The 8,732-nt window shown below is 33.4% G+C and overlaps 1 pseudogene; it reads left to right on the top strand.

Annotated features, from left to right (window-relative positions):
- The first annotated feature begins 2,498 nt into the window (after positions 1-2,498).
- Positions 2,499-2,595, top strand: LOC138818247 (U6 spliceosomal RNA; annotated as a pseudogene).
- Positions 2,596-8,732: the final 6,137 nt, after the last annotated feature.

Genomic DNA, 8,732 nt, shown 5'->3' with positions numbered 1-8,732 from the left:
ACTAACTGCATTTTTATAAATGGCTTTGTACAATGTTGTGATTCTTTTATTTTACATGAAATAATATTTTATACTACCTATAAGTTTTGGAAAAAGAAGAAAATTAAAATTTATTCCTAAATAGGAATATGATAGAAATAGAAGACAGATATTATGTTTGTCATATCTCTGATTAGTACCCATATTCAAGACTTAAAGTCATATTTCTTACTATGTTAGACAGAGGGAAAACATAAAATAACATATGATAAGGCAACTATTTGTGATTGTTTAAAATGTACCTTATTAAATGATGAAATTTATTAGCTAACATTTGGGTTTGAAATTTAGGAGGCTGACATATTAAACACATTTCTGAAAGGCCCATACTGAAAAACACAAATTGTGGCTGGTACTATTTCTACATTTTAATGAATGGTTGAACATGTTTGGCATTAGTGCTGTGTAAATAATTCAACTCTATTGTAACTTGCTCCCTACACTTGAAAAACTTGTATTGTCACTAAGTATCATCAACTTGTCAAATGTTATTTTGGCGAAAGTGATTTTAAAAAGTTTATTTGAAAAGGAATATACTTTCAGGAGATTAAATGTAGATTATCATTGGTTTGAGACTGACATTTTTATACCACAGAACCATGTTGTACTGAAGTCCCAGTGTTTTGAAGCACTCCTTAGTGATTCAAATGTTTTTCTGAATTACATTTGACCTCTAAGTCAAGTTTTCGGGCTTTGGTAGAACAATTATAGATCTATCCTTCTAGGAACTATTTTTTTGCCCACTTATGTTGGACTAAAATCTTTCGTTAATCATAGGTGACGGGTATTAAAAATAATCTTATGACACTTTGTGAACTTGTTCACTCATATGGGCTGGTCATCTGTAAGTTGAATGTTTGAATTACAGTACTTTCTCTCAAATTTTGTGATCTCATCCTTCATTTTAAGTTGCCTTGCATTTCACAATTGCTTACTGCTAATTCCTGCATCTCAAGGAATTGGGGCCCTGAAATATAGGAAATGCGAAATTGAGATGGATCTTCAATTACTTTGTGTTGATATGTTTCATGGGCCTTGGTGAAAACTCTTGCCCCTGTTATCTGATGATGCAGGTAACTGGGCCTTGGGATCTTAGGACCCATGGGTACTGCAGAAGAATAATATTTTTTAGACATCTTAGCAAAATTTGGGCATAATCAGTAAGAATGCTTCAGAAATATGGACAAAAACAGTTTGGGACAAGCGAGTTAAAACAAAAAACAGAGCAGCAGAGTAAAATCCATTACAGATTAGAGGAAAACATTGTTTTTTTCTCTTGTGGATTCAGAAGACCAAGAACAGTTATAATGTATCACAAGTTTATACTAAAAAGATTGCATTGATACGTTTCCTAGTCTAATATATATTTGAAACCTAAATATTTATATTCCAATTCTATTTATTGGAGTAAATAAATATCAATTTATTTGTCAAATTATCAACTAATTCTAGTAAGTTTCATTGTGTGAAATATAAAATCAGCACATAAAAATATAAAATATATAACTATATATAATATGATTAAAAGACACACGTTTTGTATTGTTCTTTTGTAGTTACTGTATCAAAGGCAACTCTGTTTTAAAGTATGATTCCATTATCTCTACTTCAGTGTTTGATAGAGTTAGAACTAAAGCTTTATCATTTGTAGATTTACAGCATGGAGGCAAAAGAAAAGACTGTGATTAAAACATTATCAATTTAATGCCTAATAATGAGGAAAAACATATGCACTTCTCCTGCAACTATGAAAATATTTGGTGATAAAAAGGCAGTAGTGTAAGTTCCTGCCAGGAAGTTAGAGACAGGTCAGGACATTAAGTAATCATGCATACGAACAATTTTTTCACCTTCTTGGCTTTAGCTACTTTTAAATGGAATGTATAATAAACAATTATATTTTGATAAAATACCTTCTCGTCTGAACAGTTCTGTTTGAATTGTTCATCTCTCTATGATCCCTTATAACCAAGATTAGTTTTGTTCTAGTAAGAAAATCTTTGCTGTCATGGTAAGGTATTCTGGTTGGTCTCTTCCCACATGGAAGAAGGGTAAAGGCTCAGGTAGACATTTGTTCCAGTAAAACTTTATTTGGGAAAATGTCAGCTGAAGAAGTTTAGAAGTAGCTCTTAAGCAACGCTTAGTTTGAATCCATTAGGTCCACAAAGCTGGATAAATAAGTACTTGAGAAACCATCACATTTGGACCAAACTATAAATAATAGAGAGTATGATCAAATTCCAAATAAAAAGATTTAAGATACTCATTGGCAAAAAAAGTTTGGAAATGTGAGCAATCGACTGATCAATATAATTTTTTCCACTATTCACAGAATTTTAGGGAAATAAGATCAATAGCATTGTTAGGAACAATAAGGTTTCCTTGTTACAAGTAGGCACCCATAGATATAAGCCTGTATAAAGATTGCATCATTAACTATTAAATTTAGAGGATACTACATGCTTCAGCAGCAAGTATACTCAAATTACAATACAGAGATTAACATGGCACTTGCACAAGTACAATATGAAAATTTGAGAAGTATTCCATATTTTTCATTCTTCACATGCAAGAAATGAAAAAAAGTGATTAAAAAGTTGATGACAAAATTACAAGTGTAACAATACCCGTAATTCATATAATTAAATTAAGTTTGACATCAGTGTATTAAATCACCTCAGAAAGGTGTTTACATAGCATAAACTTTACAAAACTTTTCAAAATAGACAATATTGTCATTTTATCCCAAAGAAAAATAATATTAAGACCTAGAAAAAAAGGACTCAAACTGTTTCTATATGGAATACAATCCAAAAGGACACATTAATGATCCTATATATTATAAAATAATATAGAATTCAAAGTATATCTAGGAGAAAATAAATTATGAACATTATGCAAACATAGAATATAGAATATTTTAAAATATACTTTTTCAGACAAGCACCAGAAATATTTTAGTTTCTGTACTACTCATTTCAACAGGTAAATTAAAATTATTTCTTATTAAAAAATCACAAACTCTGAAGAAGTTATTATACATGTTTACAAAAACTATTGAATATATTTTTCCATCCAAGGCAGGCAATTCAGTTGGAAGAATTCCGCGGAATCCATGAATTTTTACAGTAAAATTTTGGTGCTGCCGGGCACTGGTGGTTCATGCCTATAATCCTAGCTAAACAGGAGACTGAGATCTGAGGATCATGGTTCAAAGCCAGCCTGGGAAGGAAAGTCTGTGGTACTCTTATCTCAAATAAACCACTAGAAAACTGGAAGTGGAGCTGTGTCTCAAGTGGTAGAGGGCTCACCTTGAGCTGAAGATCACAGGGATAGCTCCAGGCCCAGAGTTCAAGCCCCATGACCGACCAAAAAAAAAAGATATTGCTTTTATTTGGATTGTGAAAATATTTTGTAGGGACACAAAAGATGGACTTGCATTTTTGAAATTTAAGAAACTTAACCCGACCATTAGGACTTCGGTGAACAATTTGTACAGCCTTTCACAACTTCATAGAGGTAGTGATACATACTTATCCTTTTGGCAATATCGAATACAGTTTCTTCTATGTTGTTCTTCAGGCCTGGATTTATATAATAGTTCAACAGAAGGCGATCCAGCGTATATTTGCTATCTCAATTCTCAACATCAAGATATAAGGGTGTCAAGAGTCCTTTAGTTTGGGGAAGTGTTACTGTGTCTCAAGCGGTAGAGGACTCCCCTTGAGCTGAAGAGCACAGGGACAGCACCCAAGCCCAGAGCTCAAGCCCCATGACCGAACAAAAAAAAAAACCCACAAGAACAACAAAAATCAAACAAACAAAAATTTTTGGGCTGGGAAAGTGGCTCAGTGGTAGAGCGCTTGCCTTGCATACATGAGGCCCTAGGTTCGATTCTTCAGCACCACATAAGCAGAAAAAAAAGCGGGAAGTGGTGCTGTGGCTCAAGTGGTAGAGCACTAGCCTTGAGCTGAAGAGATGAGGGACAGCGTCCAGGCCCAGAGTTCCGGCCCCACGACCAGACCAAAAAAATTTTTTTTAAAAAAGAGTCCTTTAGTTTGGGCATTGGTATCTGTATCAAGATGAAGTAAGAAAGAAGCCACTCTGGTATTATTCCACGTATATGCACTGTTCAGGGGTGTCCAGTCATCTACAGTTATTGCATGTGCCGCTTGAGACACCAACTCACTGACAATGTTTAATTGTCCACCGTAGGCTTCTCGAAGAGGGGTATACTTATCATCATCCCTACTATTCACATAAGTGGCCTTTTGGGAAAGAAGTCTCCGCACTGTAGTAAGCTGAATATTTTCGGCAGCACAATGAAGAAATATGCTTGGATCCTTCTCCAATTTTTTTTTCTTGCAATTGATACCATTCCTTACTTTTTCACCTTGTTCCCCATATTCCTAAGAATTGCCTAACCAGAGACTTTGAGTGCCAGTGGGAATGAGGTGTCCATTTATTTCCCTAATAGTTCACATTGGTTGAACTGGTCAGAAATATCTGGTGAATTTTCTGTAACTGTTTATTCCCCATGATTGTTTTTTCTCTTTTTCCAATTTTACTATTCGAAATTATTCTAACTGGAGAGGAGGGAATTGATGGAGAGCAGAGGAAAGATATTCCTCCATATTCAAATGTACACACTGAAAATGAGGACAAGTGATGTCTTCATGTGCAGCTTATTCTAGGCATGAGAAAATAGGAAATAATGTCTTCTATATAAATGATTTGGGAAATGGCAGAGCAAAAAGTGAAATGATACAACCAAAAATATAAAAGCAAAATAAATTAGGATAATTATGGAGCAATCATATTATCTATGAGAACCATGAAAGGGAGAGAGAAAGAAAGAGACAGATGTGTAATGACGTAGCTAGCCACAAAATCAATGCCTCTGATCAATTTGTAGAGCAAACAAAATTTTATTTTTTAAAAGAGATGGAAATCGAATTTATGTATTTACTTGAAGTTAGTAAATACATTTTTAGTAGCCTACGTAAAGAGACATAACTTTACCAAATTACAGACAGTAAAATAAATCCTTGATAGTTCTAGTAACAGATCTGACTGAAATCAGTTGAATCATACTTTTCTTGTACAATGAAGGAATAAGAGGGTAGTAAAGCAGCTAGAGAAGGCAGGGAGATTGTATCTGTGACAAAACTGTGTGGAAATTGGTATTGAGGATTTCTTACTGGTGATCCACTTGCACTGGAAGCATGATTCTGAAGTATTGCTTGCCGATTCTGAACTACTGATTTGATCATTATATTCTCCAAGAAGAAAATGAGAATTGACAGTGAAGGACTACTAATACATTTTGACCTTCTCACTAAGCACTTTCAATCATCAAAATTACATGAAGACAATAGACAGGCCTACTTTTTAGATGAAAGCAAGTTTCTTATAAAAACAAGGAATGTATGTAGTCATGCAAAGCACTTCTATTTTACCAATGCCTCATACATTTTTCTAATGTTGGGTACCAATAAATAATGGATCTATTAGAAAGCTCTTAAGGCTCCTATGTTCAATAGTGAGTTCTCTTACACTATATCATGGTATTTTTTGTGTATGGTTTTAAGAATAAATTTACATTACTAACTTGAATTTCTGACAGGACAGTATCATCACTGTACATCTTGCTTCTATACTCTCATTTTAATATTACCATCTAAGTATGTGCATTAGATAACTATATAGGAAAAAGTAGAAGCCACACTGATGGTTTATGTCTTTAGTAGTAGTTAATCAGAAAGATGAAATCTGAGCATTGTGGTTTGAAAGCAGACCAAGAAAAAAAAGTCCATTAGATTCTGATTTTAAAGTAACCAGCAAAAGCTTGAAATGGAGCTGTGGTACAAGCAGTAAAATGCTAGCCTTGAGAAAACTGAAACAAAAAATAAATTCTGGGACAAAGCTAGGCCCTGAGTTCAAGCCCTAGTATTAGCACCAAACAAATAAATTAATTAATAAGGTAATTAATTAATTAAAACTAAATTAAGTGGTCTCATGTGGAGAGGCATGTAAAATGTAACATGCGTGGTAATGGTTTATGTATTATTTTGTAATAAGGCATATTATCATTTGTCCTAATCACTAATATTTTATGTGGACTTTTTTGTACAATAAACCCTCAATTTAGCATGCATGTATATGTGTGTGTACATGTGCGAACATGTGTGTATGTGTATATGTGTGTGTGTGCTGTTGCAATGTTGCTTGCCAATGTGGACAGGGTGAGGCTGAAAAAAAGCTAACTGTGTTGCAATGTTTTTATTTATCAGTGTTCTCTCATGTCATTTCAGTGGAACCATCCTTTGTACATATTATTTGTCTAATAATATCATAATCAAAGCATTTACAATATTAAGTTAGAAAAAGAGACCGCTGTCAGCTCTTATTGTATGTTAGGTAAAAAGATTCAGACATAATTAGTTGGTAAGTTGTTGCTATAAGATGAGTGTCAGTACAAAATACGTATTTGACCTCTTAAATTGGTTATACTTTTAAGATACACTCATAGAGTGATTTGGACTGACTTGACCAAACAGGTATTACTCTCTGATTATTCCTGTGAAACACAAGTTGGATAAACTCTTTCCGGATTTCTGTTGAAAATCACTTTCTTTGCAAGATTATATCTATTCTCACTAAGAGATAATCCAACCCATATTATGTTTGAATATCCCATCTTATTCATTGAAAATAAGTATTGTGGATATGCTTGTTAGATATTCCTTTCAAAAACGAACAAACAAAAAGCAAGTGTTATTTCCAGATTATGGGTGCATTTGAAGGTGTTTTGTACATGCACAGGTATCTTTACTAATGGCTCTTTTGTGGGAGAAAATACGGCGACTTTAACAAATAAGGCTTTTTGAATATCTCTTCCAATATACATAACATCTCGGAGCAAGTCTTGCAATTTCTGAAAATCTTTTGAATATTTTAGTATTATTTCAGTTCATTGACTGTAGAGCTAAAATTTCTGAAATATTGTTAAGATCTGAAAATGTAAGTGGGTATATACCCATTTTTATGCTTCATTTTATGAAAACCCAGTTTTTATGAAAGTAAATGGAATAGAATAAAAGAATTAAGTGAATTGGGTAAGCTAATTATTAGTGTAATTTTGTTTTCTATTAATAGTCTATTGAATGTAGATGATGCAGTTAAATTATTTCCTCTATACTTCAGTTAGGTTTAGAATCTTTATAGTTATGAGTGAACTTTTAGTATAAATAAAGGTCTTTTAAAATGATTAGGATTGACCTTGTGCTTTTTGTCCTACTCCCAAGAAAATGAGTTATTTTTAAGTGTTAATAGTTTATCATTATGATTATCATAGCGAATCATTATCATTTTCATAGGGACTTAAAAATGCAGTAGTATTGTTGTCTTTTTAAACCAATTGTATTCACAAGTTGGAGAGTCTTTAATTCATAATTAGGTCTTGGTGTCAATGATTTTTAACCTCTTGTTCCTAACATTAATAATAGGTAAGACTGCATTTTTGGGTATATGAAAGGTAAAATATTTATCTGGGGTCAAATGTGATTTTATATCAGTCTTTCTTTAATAACATTTTAAAGTTGTACATTTCTCTCAAAATGGTGGGTATAAAAAGCAATCAAAATACTTCTAATGGTAAACAATTTAGGTGAGCTACAATGTGGAAACGATTGCTCCAAAAGACCTGCAGTCTGTTTCCATCAGGAATTGGGCAGGTCATTCTTTCAGTAAGACTGTGTTAACCAGAGATGGGGTACCCAGGCAGTGCAGTGTTGAGTGAAGGCATAAAATTTTATTTCTACTATTTTGAGCTAGAAATCAAGAATTGTTATAGTTTAGCAGTTCCTTTCACCAGGGAGGTATAAATTGATTATGAACTTGGAGTTTTCTTATTACAGTTACTTATTTTCTTTTTTTGTTGTTGTTGGTCATGGGGCTTGATCTCTGGGCTTGGGTGCTGTCCCTGCGCTCTTCCACTCAAGGCGAGCGCTCTACCACTTGGACCACAGTGCCACTTCCAGTTTACTAGTGGTTTATTAGAGATAAGAGTCTCACAGTCTGTCCTGCCCGAGCTGGCTTTGAAGCACAATCCTCAGATCTCAGCCTACTGAGTAGCTAGCACTATAGGCGTGAGCCACCGGTGTCCAGCTTAGTTACCTATTTTCTAACAAAGATAAAGGAAATATTATTAGAGTGTGCACAATAATTTTGGGAATTTTCCTAGAATTAGTAGGCTGAGTGCTGGTATTTAGTTATAAAATAGAATGAAGTTAGTTCATATAGTGGGAATGGAACGCAAGCTAACACTTACCCTGTGTAGAATGTTGTACTAGTAATTCCAACTCTGAAGACTTAAATATCATCATCTTAGAATTAAAAATAGAAATAGTTTCACTTGATGGGATTATTGTGAGGAATAAATTAGATACCAAAGGTAAAGTACTTGGAAAACCAATCAGAATTTGATACTTTCTACCTTTTATTTTATCATGTGATATATTCTAATATTTTGACTCATGGTTTAAGGTCAGATGTCTCCATTGTTTTTAATTATATTTTTATTAAATAGTTGTACGAAATGTTTTCCATTCAATGAATCAGTTTATAATTACAATGGATCTTTACATAACTTTCTCACATTTTTCCAAACCTCAACCCACTTTCGCTTTTAT

Source organism: Dipodomys merriami, unplaced genomic scaffold, assembly GCF_024711535.1.
Source record: "Dipodomys merriami isolate MVZ:Mamm:240054 unplaced genomic scaffold, mDipMer1.0.p SCAF_720, whole genome shotgun sequence".
Classification (NCBI taxonomy): Eukaryota; Metazoa; Chordata; class Mammalia; order Rodentia; family Heteromyidae; genus Dipodomys; species Dipodomys merriami.
Note: the sequence above shows the minus strand (reverse complement) of the source record. Positions and strands in the feature narration are given on the sequence as shown.